This window comes from Monodon monoceros, unplaced genomic scaffold (genome assembly GCF_005190385.1).
Source record: "Monodon monoceros isolate NGI ecotype Baffin Bay Population unplaced genomic scaffold, NGI_Narwhal_1 Super_Scaffold_18, whole genome shotgun sequence".
In the NCBI taxonomy this organism is placed as follows: Eukaryota; Metazoa; Chordata; class Mammalia; order Artiodactyla; family Monodontidae; genus Monodon; species Monodon monoceros.
The window spans coordinates 105,619,977-105,640,553 of NW_021703774.1; the positions used below are offsets into that span (position 1 = coordinate 105,619,977).

Sequence of the window (20,577 nt, forward strand, 5' to 3'; positions counted from 1 at the left end):
AGTGCGCGGGCTTCTCACTGCGGTGGCTTCTCTTGTGGCAGAGCACGAGCTCTAGGCTAGCGGGCTTCAGTAGTTGTGGCTCGTGGGCTCTAGAGCGCAGGCTCAGTAGTTGCGGCGCACGGGCTAGTTGCTCTGCGGCATGTGGGATCTTCCCGGACCAGAGCTCGAACCGGTGTCCCCTGCATTGGCAGGCGGATTCTTAACCACTGTCCCACCAGGGAAGTCCCAACATATATTTTCTTTGGGTAGATTCTTAGGTAAGGAATTTCTGGGTAGTATGAAAAGTTTATATTTAACAATTTAGTAAACTACCAAACTGTTTTCCAAGTTTCTGAACCATTTTACATTCCCACCAGACATGTAAGAAGGTTCTGTTTTCTCTACATCATCACCAGTGCTTGGAAATGTCTGTCTTTTTTACTACAGTCATTCTAGTAGGTATGTAGTAGTATGTCATTATAGTTTTAATTTGCATTTCCCTAATGAGTAATGACATAGAGCATCTTTTAATGTACTTATTAGCAGCCTATATATCTTTGCTGGTAAAATATATTTTTAAGTCTTTTGTCCATTTCTTAATTGGGTGGTTTGTATTACTGAGTTGTAAGGGTTCTCTATATATACTGAATATATACCCTTTATCAGATAAAAATATTTGCTAATATTTGCTCCCGGTCTGTGGCTTATTTTTTGAACTTAAAAAGGCACCATGAAGAAAATGAAAAGTTTTAAATTTTGAAATGAGAAATTAAAATTTGTCTAATTTTATCGATTTTAATGGATTTAATGGATTATGCTTTTGGTGTCAGATCTAAGAACTCTTTATGTAGTCCAAGCCCACAAAGATCTTCTGCTACTATTTTTCCCAGAAGTTTTTTTAGTTCTAGCTCTTAAATTTAGTTGTATGATATGTTTTGAGTTAACTTTTACATAAGGAGTAAGGATCTATAATATTTTTTCATCTGGAAGATAATATTTTTGTATGTGGTATCCAATTGTTCTTATACTATTTGTTGAAAAGACTAGCCTTTCCCGCATTGGATTATCATGGCACATTTGCTAGAAACCAAATGAGCATACATGTAAGAGTATTTTTTAGGCTTTCAATTCTGTTCCATTGATCTAAGTGCATATCCTTGCGAGTGTCCTGATTATTGTGCAGAGAGTCTCCTCTTATATCAATACCACAGTGTCTTGATTACCAAGTGTTGAGATCAAGTAGTAAGGCAGTACAAGTCTTCCAACTTTGGTTTTTTCCTATTGTTTTGATCAGCGTAGGTCTTTTGTACTTCCATAAAAGTTTTAGGATCAACTAATCAAATTCAATTAAAATGTCAAGTAAGATTTTGATAGGGATTACTTTGAATCTATAGATCAATTTGGAGATAACTGTCATCCTGAGAATGTGGAGCCTCACAATTTACGAACATGAAGTATCTCTCCATTTATTTACATTTTCTTTAACTTCTCTCAGCACTGTTTTGTAGTTTTGGGGTACAAGTTCTTCATTTATTTTGTTAAATTTAGCTCTGAAGTCTTTCTTTTCTCTATTTTCTGAGAGTTTATGAATGATTGGTCTTATATCTTCTTTAAATATTTGATAGAATTCACCAGTGAAGCCACAGGGACCAGGCTTTTATTTGTGGGAAGATTATTAATTGCTAATCCAACTTATTTATATGTCATAGGTCTACTAATATTTTCTATTTTCTATTTTTCTTGAGTCAGTTTGATAATTTGTGTCTTTCTGTAAATTTTTCTACTTCATATAAGTTACCTAACTTGTTGGCATGAAGTTATTCCTTTTAATTTCTTTAGGGTCAGTAGTGTTGTCCTCTCTTTCATCTTTGATTTGGTTAATTTCTGTCTTTCTTTTACTAGGTCAGTCTAGCTAAGGGTTTGTAAATTTTGTTGATCTTTTTAAAGAACCAACTGCTGGTTTTATTGTTGCTCTTGTTTTTCTGTTTCCTGTTTCATTCATTTATGCTCAAATCCCTCAGAAATAAACACAGTTTTCCAAAGTTTCACCTTTGTTCCATGCAGATCATTTTTTAACCTATAGTTACTGAAATTGAACCAAAGAGGATCCTGGAATATCGTGTTAGTCTTTGAGGGTATAAAGGTGTCTTCAGGCCTTCTCCAAGAGGCTTTTTAAATCCCTAAATCTCCAAATTACTCTCCTGCCATGTGCAAAGCTTTCACACCATTTAACCTTTATACTTAACCCTTTGCTCAGACAACCTCCCCCAGACATATTTTCCATAAATAGCCCAGACATGACTCCTCTTACAATTCTATTTGGGGGAAGTCCTCTCCTTAGGAAGAGAGTGTGTGAAAAAAAAATTTTGGCAAAGGTAAACATGATTATAATTGACAAAAAAAGATTTTTATCTTCATCTCCTTTTTCTGCCATCTCATAAATCCACTCAAAACACAAAAAGAATAAATGAAAGTGATCTTATCCCTCAGTATACAAACTTCTGAAGGAAGCATATGCTTTATGCTTTTTTCTGCTGTTTTGAGGGTCTGTTGAGAGATGCTAGTGAAGTCAGTTTCCATCAAGGGCTTCTGCTTGAGGTTGAAGAAGGTAGAAAGGGACTGGCACTTTTCAAAGCATAATAACTTGACAACTGGTATCAGAAATGTGGCAAGATAAACAGGATGATTACATGTCTGCAGGATATGAGTATAGTTTTTTTCAGGAAGCCTTCCAAATGGTCGAGTTTTTCCAAGGGAAACATCAGAGAAAGAAAGCAAACTACTTAGGAAAGTTTCAAAATCATAGACTTAGACTGAAAACATGGCTCCTTGTAAACTGAAAAATTTTAGTCTAGCCAGTTAAATGCTTCATGATCACCTGGCCAATTTCTCCTCCCTTCTTTAGCTTCAAAAAGAATTTTTTTCTTTTTCTTCTTTTTAAAATTAATTAATTAATTAATTTTATTTTTGGCTGCTTTGGGTCTTCGTTGCAGTGCACGGGCTTCTCACTGTGGTGGCTTCTCTTATTGCAGAGCACAGGCTCTAGGCATGCGGGCTTCAGTAGTTGTGGCACATGGGCTCAGTAGTTGTGGCACACGGGCTTAGTTGCTCTGTGGCATGTGGGATCTTCCTGGACCAGGGCTCAAACCTGTGTCCCCTGCATTGGCACATGGATTCTTAACCACTGTGCCACCAGGGAAGCCCCCAAAATAATTTCTTAGTGATCTTGATGTATTTACAATTTGATCAATGATGCAAAAACAGCTGCCGGATCCTGCCTGCCCAAATCCTATCCTGTGATGGTGATGAAAGATCTGCATGCTGTGAACCAAGTCTGGCAGGTTACAAGGAGCAACTTCTGGACCTGAAAAAGGGTTCTAGAATTAGGGTAATATGAATCCATGGGTGCCTGGGAGCCTGCTGAGCTGTCCTCCATAGTCATCTGTTACTGGGTTTCTACTCAGCTTTCTGCTTTGTCTTCTCTGTCATACCTGCCTCACTCCTTCCAGTCTCTCTTTCCTAGGAGCTGGGTCAAGCTTCCTGCTTCAACGTGGACACATTACTTGGTGCTAAGGCCCTGTCACTCACATGAAGATGAGTCCCACCTCTGTCCAGAGAGTCCTGGAATTTCACCGCCAGCCTGAATCAGACTGGTGAACTTGCTTGTGATATGGCTTGCAAGTGTGCCAACTCTCTCCCCTAACTATTATATCAGTGGTTACTCCTCTCTCCCTAGCAGCCCACAGTTCAGTGTGGAACTCATTGCTGAGGCCACACAGAACACGACTACATCCAGAGAGAGTTTTAAGAAGCCATAAAGCAGAGGTTTGCTAACTCTATGACAGAGAATGTGCTGGTTTTTGGGAAAGTCAGTGGGCTTAGCGGTCTCTGCTTTCTTCCTTCAGGTTTTAGGAGCAAAGCAGCAGAGAAGCCCTTCAAGCTGTAATAGAATAAAAGATTTTAGTTGAGAGGTAGTCATCTCCTTCTCTGCCTAGTCAGCCCACAGAATAGAAAGCCAACTCAGCATCCAGCATTCTACTGTACAGTATTAGGTTTCAGTAGTAGCTGCACATATGTAACCAAGCTAGGCACTGGCCCAGCAAACGCATCCCAGAATATAATCAGGGAGGTAGGATTTGCTTGGAGTAGAAGCTGGAAGGAATTAATGACAACTCATGGTAAAGCGGGTAATGCCAGGAAGACTGGAATATAGTGTAGGAACAGGGCATTAGGCACCAGAATGCCTACCCTATTTGCTGCTTCTCAACCCTGCCCTACCTGATGCTTTACTTGTGGAAGTCTGGCATGTGATGGAGTCCCTCAGTGCTTTCAAAAAGAAAGAGGCATGGCTGCAATCTGAACTGAAATGTCCATGACAGCAATCATAAAAGACAACCCCTTAAGAAAAATTTGTGGTGGATTTTCCAAAGAGAAGAGGAATCTGTGAGTTGGCCTGTCTCTTAATGAATCTGTCTGCTTCTTTCTTGAGTGCGAACCAAGTGAACATCTGCTTGACAGAAGACCGAACACGATCCTCAGTAGAAGTTCTCAAGGGATTGCTGTTAAATGAAAGTGTTTTCGCCCCTTTAAAAAGTAAGTCTGAGTTCACAAAGAGTTTGTTTTGGTGGCAGTAGGAGACTCAGCTCTATGGCCGACAGCTCTCTTCCATTAAAGATAACCTGAGAACTTTCTTGGTGTGGAATTCCAAAAGCCATTTCCTTCCAGTTCCTGTTACAGTATTGTGAGTGATGCCATGTCCTGCCTGCCACAGGGGCTGTCCCTCTGCTCATTCCTCCATGAGCTATTGGGCATTTTGCCACTGTTTACATTCACCTGCAGGTGTGTGAGACAGGTATATTACCTCTCAGAGTTTATACTATTTAGTGAAGGTCTCATTTGAAATTAAACAGATGAGTAATAAATTCTACCCCGTTTCACAAGATAAGCATTAGGCAAATGCATGTTACAAATTTCCACCACACAGTAGACAGAAATGAGCAGTTTTATGTCGTTGTAGAGCCATAGCTTGTTAGGAGTTGAAAGGGACCTAGTAGGCCATATAATCCATCCCTCACCATGGCATCTCCATTATACCTAGGAAGAATACCTCCAGCTCAAGTCCATAAGGAAAATGTGCTTTGCAAGATTTGGGGTGTTTCAGATCAACTCTGCATATTTAAGGAGGGAAAATGAAAGTTTCTCCCCTTCTTTTCAATGGGAGGTTAGCAATCTGCAAGTTTCCATTCCAGCTGGAAGTGCATGTGTGCTCTCGCTCTCTCTCATTCCCTCTCTCTCTTGCTGTCTGCACTGTATGCCTGCTATTCTCGTGTGTTTAATACTTTTCTGGCATTCATTTTATATGGTATTGATTGTAGCATCTTACATGTACATATATGACCCTCCTAATCAATTTGAAAATATAACTACATGAACTCTGGATGCACTGGTGCCTCCCACTTCATTTGGTCAGCTGGTTTGTAGAAAGTTTTTAAATCTAATTTTTGACTCCTTGAACAGATCATAATTTTTTCAGATACTTCTGAAAAAGTAGGCCTTAGGGTACCTCATGACGAGTTATCCACTATCTCACTCTGACCTCAGATAAACCTTATGAAGAATCAGGGGCTGCTGAGTTTCTTTATCTGCAATGTGAAGATGCATTTAGATTCATTTCATGCTTCTCAAACCTCTTCACTTTGGAACCCCTGATGACAGGAAAATAAATACCTACTCCCTGAGTTTGAGGCTACTGGCTGCAAGTGAGATTCTTTTGAAATACAGGTAATTTTGCATTGTATTTTGCAACTATCTACTTGTACAGCAAAATAACTTTTGCTTCAATCTTCAAGTCAAATTAAAACTCAGGAAGATTTCACAGTGTTTATTCAATTGCTTTCTGCACCACTGGTGCTGAGAAATGTCCTTCAGTTTGAGGTGCGTGAGTCATCACTCTGTGATCTTATACTTTGTATAGCCATTCATTAGTAGAATGCCTACTATATGCAAGGCACATGGCCAGGCTCTAGTCTTGGACTAGGGCATTATATTCCACCACTACCCTGAGGCTGATTGTTGGCCATGTTCATGATACAACTGCCATGCAGAGTGGGGTCTCAATAACTATTTATCGATGACTTGGTTCCATGGTTCCCAATGGCCTACAGGGATAATTTTCAAATCATGGCCCCTGGACACTCAGAGTTTAGTGGCAGTTCTCTTGGCTCCGCATGATGGGAGGCTGGGGGTGGGAGGTTGAACTTTTCCCTAGTCAAAACAGCTTTGCTTTTGTCTGTTTGCTGTAGTAGGTTTCTACTTACAGCTTTGTTTTTTGTAGATGTCCTTTATCCAGTTAAGAAGTAACCTATCTTCCTAGATTTCTGAGAGTTTTGGCCAATAATTGATGTTTAATTTCGTAAAATGCTTTTTAACCAACTGTTGAGATTATTATATAGTTTTTCCTTTTTACTTGGTTAATATGATAATCTACATTGCTTTTAATGTTAAACCAGACTTGGATTCCTAGGAAATTTGTGTTTTCCTTTTTATATATCATTGGATTCAGTTTGCTAATTTTTTTTGTTGTTCATTTAGTTTTCTTATAATGTCTTTGTCTCCTTTTTGTATCAGGGTAATGCTATGACAATTTTCTGGAAGACTTTGTGCAGAATTGGTATTATTTCTTCCCTAAATGTTTGGCAGAATTTACTAGTGAAGTCATCTGGGCTTGGTGATTATTTTGTGGGAAGGTTTTTAACAAAGTCAACTTATTAAATAAGTATAGGGCTAATCAAGTTATCTGTTTTTTCTTGAGTAAGTTTTGGTAGTTTCATGTCTTTGAAGAAACTTATCCGTTTCACCTAAGTTGGCAGATTTATTGGCATAAAGTTGTCATAACTTTCCCTTATTATACTCTTTTAACATCTGTTGAATCTATAGTGGTGGTACCTCTCTACTCCTTGAGGTTGGTAATCGTGTCTTTCTTTTTTTCCTGATCAGTCTAGCTATATAGGTTTATACATTTTATAGACCTTCTCAAAGAACCAATGCTTTGTTTAATTGATTTTTCTCTATTCCCTATTTTATTGATTTCTGTACTGCTCTTTATTAGTTTCTTTCTTCTACAATTATCTTGGGTTTAATTTGTGCTGCTTTTTCTAGTTACTTAGGTAGAAGCTGAGGTCATTGATTTGAGACTGTTCTTCTTTTCGAATGTAAACATTTAATACTGTAAATTTCTCCCTTAGTACTGCTTTAACAGCATCCTACAAATTCTGATATGTTGTGTTTCCATTTTCATTCAGTTCAGAATATTTTCTAATATCTTTTTTGAGTTATTTAACCCCTACTTTATTTTGAAGTATGTTACTTAGTTTCCAGATATTTGGGGATTTTCCAGATATCTTTCTGTTATTGATTTCTTTACACACGTGCACTGATAAGTATTCCACTGAATACTCAAGGAGAAACCTCTGCAGATTTCCAGTTTCTCTCTGTACAGCTGTCTCCTCTATAGTACTTTGTCCTATGAATTCTCACTGCCTTGATCGCCCCTGGCTCTTAGCTACATCTCCTTAACTCAGGATGTCCTTTGGGTGCCTCCTGGAACCCTTTCCTCCCTGTATCTCCTTTCCCTCTCTGTATCACACCCTGGTAACTCTCAGAGTTTAAAGCTGGAATAATTGTAGGGCTCACCTTTTTTTTCTTCCCATCTGTCAGAGACCACTATTCTTCATTGCTGATACCTGTGTCTTGAAATGTTTGTTCTATGCATTCTGTTGGATTTCTGGTTGTTTCAGACAGGTGAGTAAATCTAATACCTGTGACTTCATCTTGCCTTGAAGTAGAAGTCTGGACTGTGTTCTTTAACATATGTATTCATCCCTTGCTATATCTAATATAGTACCATTTGCATGGAGAAAAAAATCCATGTGCACAGACGAAGTATACAGGGATAGGAGGCAGAAAGCCTAGGGTCTAGTCCCTGGTGCTTGGAACAACTGATTATGTGCCTTGGGCATTCATTTAACCTTCCGAATGTAGTCATCTACCCTACCCAGTCTAATAAGAAGAAGAATTACCATTTAATGAGCATGCGCCATATGACAGGCACTGTGCTGAGAGCTTTATGTAATTGTCTTATTTAATACTCACAAGGTAGCTTAGCAAAGATTATCTCATTGAATCCTCACAGCATTCCTGTGAGGTAAATTTTATTAACCCACATGTCATGATAAAGATAAAGATAAAGCCTTTGGCCCAATTAAGTGTCTTGTCCCAGGTCACTCATCTGGTCAGTTCCGTAGCAGAGTTCAAACAAATCCATTACCTATGTCCCACTGCCACAGACTTGACAGGTTTGCGAAAATTAAGAGAGTTAATGGATGCAAGCATGCCTTGCAGAATGTAAAACTTAGTAAAAAAAATAGTAACAGCTTGGTAATAATAATTCACTATCAGTGAATTAATCTCATTTCTGACTGTTTCTGTATATACCTCTAAGGAAAAAACAAATCAGTGTTCTCAATTTCGAGATGAAAGTTTCAAGCACTTTGAGATACTTTATTATTCAACATGTCTATAACTCATCGTGGTTGTAAGCAAAAAGAATTAGAAGTTTACATCACAGATTTGCTAAAAGTGAAGAATATTTCTCCTTGTTGCCTTTTATCAAGATTGCACAGATACAGAGCCCAGTTCGATGGGGCCTTTGATTTTCTACCCTGTGCTAGTTAGTGAAGGACTCTAGTGAAAGGAATGTTTTATCTTGTCATCTGTTTATCAGACAGCTGGAGTCTACAACAAGTCCACTCTGCTTGCCAAGCCAGACTTCAGGCCAATTAGGGCCTCTGCTCCAAGGGGAGAAGAATATGATTTGACATGATTCAGGCGAGGTACATGTGGACTGGCTCACAGACAGTTTCACATTTTGTTGCCAACAGCTTAGGAATCTACAGTCTTTTTTCATATGAGGTTACATATGAAAAAAAAATGTGTGTTTTTCTTTTGTTTTTATTACTGAATTGTGCAAATAAGAAGAGGGAGCTAGTTGGCCCACTCATTTTTGTCTTCCTAAGAATGCTGACTTTCCAATTTTTAACAAAGGGATCTCAGACTTTAACTTCTTAAATGACCTAAGAAACGTGGTTGAGGTCACTAGAGGGAGAATACAATTATGGACTTTATAGAGAGCAAACAAATAGAAAACTCTTAGAGGACTGATGTGTTTTTAACTTTTTTTTTTTTTTTTTTTTTCGGTACGCGGGCCTCTCACTGTTGTGGCCTCTCCCGTGGCGGAGCACAGGCTCCGGACGCGCAGGCTCAGCAGCCATGGCCCACGGGCCCAGCCGCTCCGTGGCATGTGGGATCTTCCCGGACCGGGGCACAAACCCGTGTCCCCTGCATCGGCAGGCGGACTCTCAACCACTGTGCCACCAGGGAAGCCCTCTTTTTAACTTTTAAGGGCATGTTCTCAAGTCAAATAGCTGATGGCACAGATCAGTGCAGCGTTTGCAATGTGTTCATGTAGAAAGCTGCTGACTTCTAAATGCCGCTCATCTGATAGGACTACAATGACAAACTAGAATGTTACTTATTTTTTCATGTTGGAAATAAGAACCTGCTTGTTTGCTGGTTGGTTTACTCTTTTGCCTCCAATCCTGTCTGGTAGAAGAACTTGCACATAGAACTTGCACATATGGATTCCTGTCCATCACATACCTCTGGTTGTCCTGTAAGCTGTTTCATGCTAAGAAGAATTTGTCTCAGGATAAAAAAGTCAGGCAAGTGGAATTATATTTTCCAATCAGAAAATGCCAACATACAGATTAAGAGGTCAATAGTGCCGCACTTGGCCAACCAATTAAAAATGTTTCTGTTGAAATAGTCCAGAGTCATTATATCTTCATGTATTCATTCATTCCACTTTGTTGAAAATATTTTTTCTCTTCTACTAACATGATACAATTCTTTAACTAAGCAGCCACTAGAAATTCTGGTCCAATCACACAGTCTTTTCCCAGTAAGAAATAGTTTCAGATTTCTGATTCTGTCTTGAGAGTTTTGGTGGGCCTACTAAGGCAGTTCAGGAAGTAGATGGTTGCAGCAGTATGTTCTTTAAATCATCCATGAACAGTAAAAGTGAGACATATCTCATTCATCTTTGGATTCCACGTATCCAGTTCAGTGCCTGCACATAGCACGTCCTCAGTAAAGGTTTGTAGTGTGAATAAATGATGAAGACTTTCCTGTCTGGCATCCTGTGAAAGATGACAAAAGAATCAGGAAATTATTTGCATGTTCCTTGAGGAAAACCTTTTGGTGATTCAGTGATGATTCAGGTTGGAATTCTAAGGTCTCTCCCAGACTTATGATTCTATCATTCTGTTTTTGTTTGTTTGTTTTGTTTTGCGGTACGGGGGCCTCTCACTATCGTGGCCTCTCCCTCTGCGGAGCACAGGCTCCGGACGCGCAGGCTCAGAGGCCATGGCTCACGGGCCTAGCTGCTCCACGGCATGTGTGATCTTCCCGGACCGGGACATGAACCCATGTCCCCTCCATCGGCAGGCGGACTCTCAACCACTGCGCCACCAGGGAAGCCCTGTATCATTCTTTTTAACATTGAGTTTTCAACATTTCATTGGATATAAGTTGAAGCATTTCTAAACCTTTTCACTGAAGAAAACCTTCTTGATCTTGATACTAAACTGCTTATGAGCGAGACCCAGAAAGTTACAGTGAGGTCTTCTGTCATGTTAGGCTTTCATTAGCTCAACATTAGCAGAGCCCAGCTGTCTGAAACCAAATAAGAAATATTGATTGAGTGTGAAATGATACTTGCTAAAAACATCTGAGCTCTAGAACCTATGTGAAGACAATGTGAAGTCATTTTTCATCACCAGCACACCCAGCCTTATCCTTGAAGCTTTATCTGTTGGGACTTCAGTCCTATCAGATTTTTTGAGCTTAGTAGGAATGCTTTAAAAAGGTGCTGCTATGAAATATATTGTAGTACTGGTTAATTAAGCTACGTATTTTTCTTTTGCCTCTTTTCACAGTTCTTCCAAGATGATGACTGACAAGGAATATTGTAAAAAGTCACATGAGTGGTACACTTGTAGATAATAAGAACAGAGAAATAAAACATGGGATCTCAGCCCAGCCTTGCAGATAGCTGCCAAATCCATCTTTTCTGTGGGCTGGCTGTGCCTCTTTGTACTCACCAGTGTGCCTTTCTCTCCTTCTTGCTGCACTCTACTTCTCTCTTTTCATTTTTGTATGATTAGGTCAGTGGACCATAAGCACCTGCCTGTTACACATGTTTTAGACCTTCTCATACTCTTAATACGCGTATGCTGTTAAAGTACAGATTCTGATTTAATAGTCCAGGGGTGGTAGGGTGGGAGAGGTTCTGCATTTCTAACAAGTTCCCAGATGATGCCTGTGCTGAAATCTGTACTTTGAGTACTGGGCTTTAGACTAGAGCAGTTGTACTTCGTTGTATGTTTGTACATAGTTTTAGTTTTTAAAATCCTGATACCCAGACTGTACCCCAGGCCAATTAAATCAGAATCCTTGAGGGTAGATCCAGGCAGTGGCTGCTGGTAAGTGCTAGCAAACAGCTCTCCCTGATTTGTAGTATTTGCCAGTTTCCATGATGTAAATACTCCCATCATTTCAAGCCACAAACATAATGCCATGGAACATGGAGTTGGAAAGAAGTGCTAACATTCGGCCTGTGAGCCAGCACACACTGTCTTCAGCACACCACTGGATCCAGGCATCTTCATTTTTATAGCTCCCCAAGTGCGTGAGCTGTAACTGATTCCCTTTTGAGGCCAAAATGGAGAACTGCTGTTTTAAAGTTAAACTGTCTCTATTACTTAAAGATACGTTTCTTCATTCAGCGTTGGTGCCCTGGACTTTTGTATCTGCCCTCTACTCTCCTACCTCATTAGCCCACTTTCATTCTCAAAACCATGTTAGGATCTGACCAGTGTCACACCCCTCTCTTGTGCAGTATACAGTTAAGTGCTTAGAAATTCCAATATGATACTACTTCTGGAGCCTACTTCTACTCAGTCTCACCCCACCTGCATGAGTGTTACTCCATTCAACGATACCTGTTTTTGTGTAAGACAGTAGAATGGCGGCAGGCGTGTTGTTTTGAAATCCAAACTGAGAATTCTTCCAAAGTCAGAGTCAAGTCCTCAGGAACAGCGGCAACTTCTCCTTCCAAGTTTAACTTTCAGCAAGTCCACTCACTTTATTCAAGGGACATGTGGAGCAGGGAATGGATATCCTGAAGATTCAACTTCTGGCTCTGCTACTGATTGTTCAGTGACCCTGGCCAAGTAACTTATCCTTTCTGAGCTTCAGTTTTCTCACAGCAAAATGCAGATAATAACTGTACTTACTTCATAGGATCATCATGCCTGGCACAGAGTGGGCACTCGGTAAATGTTAATTATTACTACAGCTCATACTACTAGTATAATTCTACTGATGGTGATAACTTTGTGTTCTGAGCGCGCAGGGACCCCAGATATATATCAGTATAGAGACATTCAGAAGGAAGGAGATAACCTAGCCCGGGTTCAAGCCTGGCTAACAGCTCACAGCTCAGGAACACCCCCAAGCCCTAGGAATACCCATACCCTCCACAGCACAGCACCACATATTTTTGTCTTTTATCTAACCCTGGCTCATAACCTCAACTTTCCTTTCTTAACTTCCTCACTCTCCTTTTATGAATTGAAACAAAGACCTACTTCTTTTAGCCTTCCAGATACAGAAGCCTTTATATGATAATTTTTTGGTGGGAAGGTGAATGAGAATGAGGGAGAAAGAACGAATTATCATTTCCTTTGTTATAATTAGAAAGATGTCTTGGTTTCAGTGTCCATCTGTGGCTCCCAGGCTTACTGAGAACACCATGAGGACTATTTTAAAGGATGGACAGAATATTTGTACTCAGGAAGAATTGATGTTTCACAGGAAAGAAGCGTGGACAAGTGGCAATCTCCCACATGGAAACTTTCCCCCTAACTGTTCACTTCCTTAAACAGAAGCCACTTCCTTTGAATTGTGGGGTGTCACTTTTCTTCTGAAATACACCCCTGCTTCCTGGTTTATGACTGTTAGGCATGAGAAAAAGTTTGTTTCAGAGAAAAATACAGCATACTTGTTACACGTGATAAAATGTATTGGTCATGGCAGTTTAATTCGGTGAGGGGTTACAGATTTCATTTTGCAAAGAAGCAAAATTTAACCTTTGGTAAATGGCACCTGTTTTATCACAGCGTATAAAATAAATCTAAGCAAAGGAATTTTCTCTTTCAAGGGCTGCTTAAAATTCACCTCCTCCAGACTAACTCCTTGATCCAACCCCCAACAAAACAAACAAACAAACATCGTCAAATATGTTTTGGGAATCATTATGTGCCACATATTATGCTGGGTTCTCTCACATGAGTCGCCTCTAGTCAGAACTAAGTGCTCTCCTTCAGTCTCCCATTACACTTCTCCCTCATTTAGAGTGGGGATAACCTGGGGAAAGGGAGATTGGATAAAGACACAGCATTGATCCCAGAGAAATATGCGTGTCTAAGCTAAGGCTGAGGGAATGGAGAGAAGGGAAGGTTAAAGAAGTGGAATTAGTAAGCCTTCAAGCTTGAATAGATGTGGAGGGAAAGGGCAGGGTGGGATCAACATTGCACTCCAGCTTTTAGCTTTGGGTGATTCAAAATTGAGAAGGTCGAGCAGATTGGAAGGTCTATGAAACTACTGACTTCAGGCAAAAATGAAAGAAGCTGATTACTATGCACTAAATTATAAAATGACTACTTCATTTTATAAACATTGATTTTGATTAATAGTGCCCCTCTAATGCTTTCTAATTAAACCATCAACCATCAGGACTTACTAAGGATGGGGAATTAGATACAGCCAAGTTTGTCCAGAAAGAACATGAAATACTCTTAATGTCTTAGCCTGAAACTAACAGGTTTGTTCACTACACATTTCTTGAGCATTGACTCTATGGCAGGTGCTGAGCCTGCACAGATGGGTGGTACTCACTACCTGTCGTGGTGAAGCTCTTCAGTCTGGAGAGACAGATGTGCAAATGATTAACTGTGATAGATGTGATAAATCCTATCGTAGAGCTACACAAGAGGCAGGGGCAAGGCACCCTCACCATCTACCCACAAGCCTAGGCCAGATGGTGCCACACCCCCCACTGGACATATTTGCAATGTAAAAGACCTGATCCTCGATTGTTACCACCTCCATTGTGCCCCCTTATAGTCATGTAAGGAAGAGAAGCTGAGAGGACTTAAAACTTTGGAGTCAGGCAAATCTGAGTTCCAAGCCCAGATCCAAACTTGTTACCTGTGTGACCTTGAGCAAGGTAGTCTATCCTTAAGCCTCAACTTCCTCATTTGTAAAATGGGGATGACTACCACTTCATCAGATTATTGTGAAAATAAAACTGGGTAAGGTATGTTAAGTGGATGTCATATAGTAGGTATTCAAGGAATATTAATTCTGAGACTGTATTCCCATTTTCACTAATGTTTATATAGTGTCATCAAGAAGGAGTAAAATTCTACAGATGAATATTTAATCATACTCTGAAAACTTTAGTGTAAACTAAAGTGGGCTAGAGTCAGCACATTGGGTCTGAGCAGTGTGTGTGTCTCTAGTAAATAGTTTAACCTTGAGAAAAGCCTCTTACACTGCCTGCTGATCTTATCTCCAAGCCTGGACTTTTCTCTTTCCAGGCCCCAGAAACTCCCCTGTTAAAAGGAGATATATACTGGTGATAACATAATATTTCTTTTATTTTACTTGTTTATATATTGAATAAATTTTTATTTTTATGTAAGATGAACATGTAAGTTTAAAAAACTAGTAACTATGAATCATAAAATGGAAATGTTCATCCCCTCTGCATCCTCCACTCCGAATTTCAGTCAGCCACTTTTAGCATTCTTCACTGTTTATTTGGGAATTTACCTCTACGTATCTAAATAACATCCTTACACTACAGTTCTTGGTTATTTGTATAATTTTAATCATTATTCATTGATTTCCCACTGTGGGAAAAAAGGATTTAACACTCCTTTCATAGATACACACACACACACACAGACACACACAGACACACAGACACACACACACCCCACTCCTCTTCCATCCTTCTTATATAGATCATAAATGTTGGTTAGATATTCAAATTTTACATTGTTATTCACAGTTAAGTCAGATAATGAATATGATTACATACAATTGCATTTCCTTCCTTACACAAATTTTTTGTTTCCCTAAAGGTAATAATTTCATTGCTTTCCTGTTTGCTTAGTTTTCCTCCTAGTAGCACTAGTTCGTCCCAAAATGCTTATAAAAAGTATGTGTCCTTTCACTACCTTTGAACACATCTGGCAATCTCTCAGTTTGTGGAAGACATTTCTCTTGAAGTCCTGCATCCTTGTGTTCCAAATTGGGCTAGTTGCTCTCCAGGCCTGCTATGTAACCAAATTCCTGGGATCTTAATCTCCTTTCACCGTCTTCCTGGGATACTCTTACCGTCACTATGGTGATGGGTTCTCTATTTCCTGGATTCCATGTGTTCTTCCTACTTGTTTTACTCCCTCATTTTGTAGAAGCACATTGTCCAGTAATGTTTTCTAAAAGGGGAAGAATGGCTTTTGTTTTTGGATATTGCATACCTGAAAATGTCTTTATTCCACCCTTACATTTGATTGATAGTTTGATTTGGTATAGAATTACCAATACAGGTCAGAAATGTTTTTTTCTCCCAATTTTAAAGCATTACTCCATTGCTTTTATAATTGGGTGCTTTTCTGATTGTCAGTACTTTCTAGGTGAACTGGGTTTTTTTTGTTTTATGTATTTATTTTTTAATCACTGTAAACTTTAAACATGTTCTGTTTAACTCTGATGTCTTAAAATTTCACAATTACGTGTTTTAATGTAGGTCTATTTTCATTTATTGTTAGCGGGCCCTTTCAAACTGGAAAGTCATCTTTCTATTCTTAGTTAAGATAATTTTCTTTAAATAATACTAATATGCTCTGAAGTCATGAGTTCAAAAGTCACTTTCAGATTTGTTTTAATTCTTTTTGTATTGAAGTAGAGTTGGTTTACAATATTATATTAGTTTCATGTATAAAATATAGCATTCGATATTTTCATAGATTATACTCCATTTAAAATTATTATAAAATATTGGTTATATTCTCTGTACTATATATTACATCCTAGTATATTATTTATCAGATTTTAAAAAATTTCTTATTAAAATTATTGCTTGACCTTTTTTTGTTTTTTTTTAAATTTTTTAAAAAGATTTTTATTGGAATTGTTGAACATCAGAATTACCAAAAATGTAATTTGGGTATTACTTCACAAATTACTTATTAATGCCAATTTTCATCATTTTTTCTGTCCAGAACTATAAAAGAAAAAAGTCTTTCTAATGTAATGAAAAAGATAAGCTAAAGATTAGTATATGTAGCATGTACTACACTTTAGCTAATTATGCTTATGAGGTCAATTGTTGTATGGAAACTCAACCTCATTTATTGGACATCTTTAGAAAATGATCAATTCCACAGAGAAATTTATGTACACACCCTTATTTTCATTTTACCTATATTTAATTAAAATATGTTATTTATTTGCCTAACTTAAACCAGGACCGCCCTTTTAACAGACCCTACTGAGTATTTATTTATTCTTTCATTTAATTAGTCAACAAGTGTTGTGTAAATTTTTCTTGGTGAGTCAGGATCATCTTTATACATTATTGGTAGTGTTAAACTTCAAGACAGTTTTGCCCTTAGGTGCCGTGAAGTTGTGTAGTGGAATTGGCCTCAAATACAATGCTTTGAGAAAATTAACGCTTTTTGAGAAAAAGCTCATATGACTCAGTAAGGAAAAGAAAAACAACCCAATAGGAAAAATAATAAACAGGTATTTCACAGAAAAGGGATAACACATGGCTCATAAACATATGAAAAGATTCTCAATTTCTTAGGGACCAGAGAAATACAAATTAAAACCACAATGAGTTACCATTGTACACCACCACTAGCTAAGCCCGACAAATCCAGGTGTTACTGAGGATGTGGAGCTATAGACCTCTTTTATACTGCTAGTAGAAGTATAAATTTGTGTAATTCTGTGGAAAACAATTTGGCATTAGCCAGTAAAGTTGAACATGCACATCCCTGCTACCCAGTGATTCCATTCCTAAGTGTGAACCCTACGAAAAATCTTACATCTGTGTAGAAGATGTATATGAGAATGTTCTGCCAGTGTAGTTTATGGGGGAAAACTGAAACAACCTAAATATACATGTGCTGTAGAAAAGATGGATGAATTGGAGTGTATTCATACACTGGAATACCATCCAGCAGTGAAAATTAGTGCCTTATAACTATTTGCATCAATATGGATGAATGTTATAAATAATGTTGAGGGAAAAGAAAGGAAGTCTCAGAAGGAGACGTACAAGTATTTATCAATTTATATAAAGTTAAAAAGCTGACCTTACAGAATATATTTTGTAGGGATATATAAACCTCGATCCAACTATAAAGAAAAGCAAAAAAAAGAAAAAAAGATTAAGAAATAATGCCTAGGTATTATCCTACTGAAGATGTGCCTCGAAAGCTGTTGAGTCACTGCAGAAAACCCTTCAGTAAGCATGTGTGAAAACCGCGCGCTAGCATCACTCCTGGGACTGTTCTGATCACCCTCACTGGGCGCCACAGAGGCAAGAGGGTCATTTTCCTGAAGCAGCTGAGCAGTGACTTGCTACTTGTGACTGGGCCTCTGTCCCTCAATCAAGTTCCTCTGCGGAGAGCACACCAGAAATTTGTCATTGCCGCATCCACCAAAATTGATTATCAGTGGTGTGAAAATCCCAGAACATCTCACTGACGCTTGCTTCAAGAAGAAGAAGCTGCGTAAGCCCAGGCACCAGGAAGGTGAGATCTTCGACACAGAGAGAGAGAAATACAAGATTACAGAGCAGCGCAAGGTTGATCAGAAAGCTGTGTACTCACAAATTCTGCGAAGAATCAAAGCTGTTCCTCAGCTCCAGGGCTACCTCCGCTCTGTGTTTGCTCTCACAAATGAAATTTATCATCACAAAGTAGTGTTCTAAACTTCTTACAAGGAACCTTAGTAAATAACTCGGTCCGTTAAAAAGAAAAGAAATTATCCAGAGAGTATTTACATGGGAGGAGGGTGGGTTAGGGCTATGATTATAGAAGGACACAAAGAGGGATTCAAAGACATGGTAATGTTCTATATTACTTCAGTATCATTTCATTAAACCAATATTTCCTAAATGCCTGCTATGTGCTAGGTACTGCTATAAGCACGTAGGAGTACAAGAGCCCTTTATGGAGAACATATTCTACAAGAAAAGACAAAAAAATGAATGAAATAAATTATTAAATTATTATTGTTTTAGAAGGTGATAAGTTCTATGGAAAAAATAAGAAGGTGAGGGAGTTTAAGACAGAGCAGAGTGAGCGTATGGTTTGCAGAATTAAATGAGATGAGGCTTCATTGAGGTGACATTTGAGCCAAGATTTGAAGGGCATGAGAGAGTAAGCCACGTGGCTTTCTGGGTGAGTAACATTTTAGGCAGAGGGACTAGCCAGTGCAATGGACTTACTATGGCAATATGTCTGATGTCTTCAGGAAGACATGGGGAGGGCACTGGAGCTGAAACAGAATAGGCAATATGGTCAGAGACGTGTCAGCAGGGCTTTATAGGGCTTTATTAGATGCTAGGTCAGAGATTGGCAAACTTCTTCTGTAAAGGACCAGATAGTAAATATTTTAAGCTTTATGGGCCATAGGGTCTCAGTTGCAAACACTCAACTCTGCTGTTGTAACATGAAAGTAGCATAGACAATATGTAATGAGTGGACATGGTTGTTTTTGTATTCCAGTAAAACTTTACAAAAATAGATGGTGACTGGATTTGATTTATAGGCTGTGGTTTGCTAACTCCCGTGCTAGGTCTCATGGGAGGCCATTGCAGGTTTTTGAACTGAAGAACAGCAGGCTCTGACTTAGTCATCTAAAAGAATCATTCTGGCTGTAGTGTTAAGAGTAGATTGTAGAGAGTGCCAAGGGTGAAGCAAGGAGATCTTCTCTTGGAATAATCAGGCGAGAGGTGATAGTGGCTTGAATCTTGACGGCACAGCTGAGGTAGAGAAAAGGGGTCCGTTTCTCTGCTTTTGACAGTAGAGTTAACTGAATTTGCTGATTGATTGGATGTGGGTGTGAGAAAAGAGTCAAGGATGGCTGTAAAGTTTTCAGCCTGAGCATCATTTAAGGAGAGAAATACCCTTTGTGGTTGCACATTAATTTTTAAATTATATATTATGTTTTATAAACTTTATGTCTGGTATATTTAACAATATTTGTTTTAAAAGAGAACGTGTTCCATCCAAGATCTGGTGTCTTATTCAGCAGCTTAACTAACCAGATTTTGCCTCCTTATCCTATTTCACAAACAGAAAATTCCGTTTTCCCTCCTTCCTATTGCATTTTTTCCCCAAGCATATGAGCTGCCAGAAATAGCACAAAATGACCAGACTGACTCGGGAGAGGAAGAAGCAAAATGTCTAGAAGAAATGGAAACTTAAGATTCAAGATTCTCTTGAGCATTGCAGTTTTTTCACCATTCTCCTGAAACCAATCCCCTATAAGGGAATATCACCAGCACTACAGGACAAGTAGGAAGGGAAAGAAAGCTGGAGGAAGGGTAGGCATGGGAAGAGAAAGGGAAGGAGAGAAGGAATGAAGGAGAACCCAAAGGACTGCTGGCTCTGTTGAGATGACACCAAAGCAATAGCTATAATTGATGAGAAGAATTTTTGTTAGATAAATTTCAGTTCTCCCAGCGTTTACTAAAAGGACAAGAGAGAAGCTTAGGAAGGGGAAGGAAAACAAGATCCATCCCTGGGACCCTATGCTGAAGTTGCTGTAGTGTATTCAATAGTGCTTTTTTTTTTTTTAATTTATTTATTTTTGCTGTGTTGGGTCTTTGTTTCTGTGCGAGGGCTTTCTCTAGTTGTGGCAAGCGGGGGCCACTCTTCATCGCGGTGCGCGGGCCTCTCACTATTGCGGCCTCTCTTGTTGCAGAGCACAGGCTCCAGACGCGCAGGCTCAGTAGTTGTGGCTCACGGGCCTAGTTGCTCCGCGGCATGTGGGATCTTCCCAGACCAGGGATCGAACCTGTGTCCCCTGCATTGGCAGGCAGATTCTCAACCACTGCGCCACCAGGGAAGCCCTCAATAGTGCTTTTGACGATGGTGGCGAATCCATTTACAGTGAAGTGATGTCACTGTAGAGGCAAAGAATTGGGGTTTTTTCAATATCATTCAAAAGAAGCAGACGAGAACAATGAGCCTTATAGAAGCTTAACATATTTATACAGATCTCGGAATTTTACGAAAAGGAAACTATGGTAGGATTGAAAATGATTCTTACTCCCATGGGAATTTATAATTTACAGGGAGAAGAAAAACACATACAAAAACAAAGAAG

The 20,577-nt window shown here is 39.1% G+C and overlaps 1 protein-coding gene and 1 pseudogene across 1 annotated transcript in view; both read left to right on the forward strand.

Moving 5' to 3' along the window:
- The window catches only part of ODF2L (outer dense fiber of sperm tails 2 like), a 273,656-nt gene that overhangs the window by 209,319 nt on the left and 43,760 nt on the right, over positions 1-20,577 (forward strand). The window lies entirely within an intron of this gene.
- On the forward strand, positions 17,223-18,786 carry LOC114898374 (annotated as a pseudogene).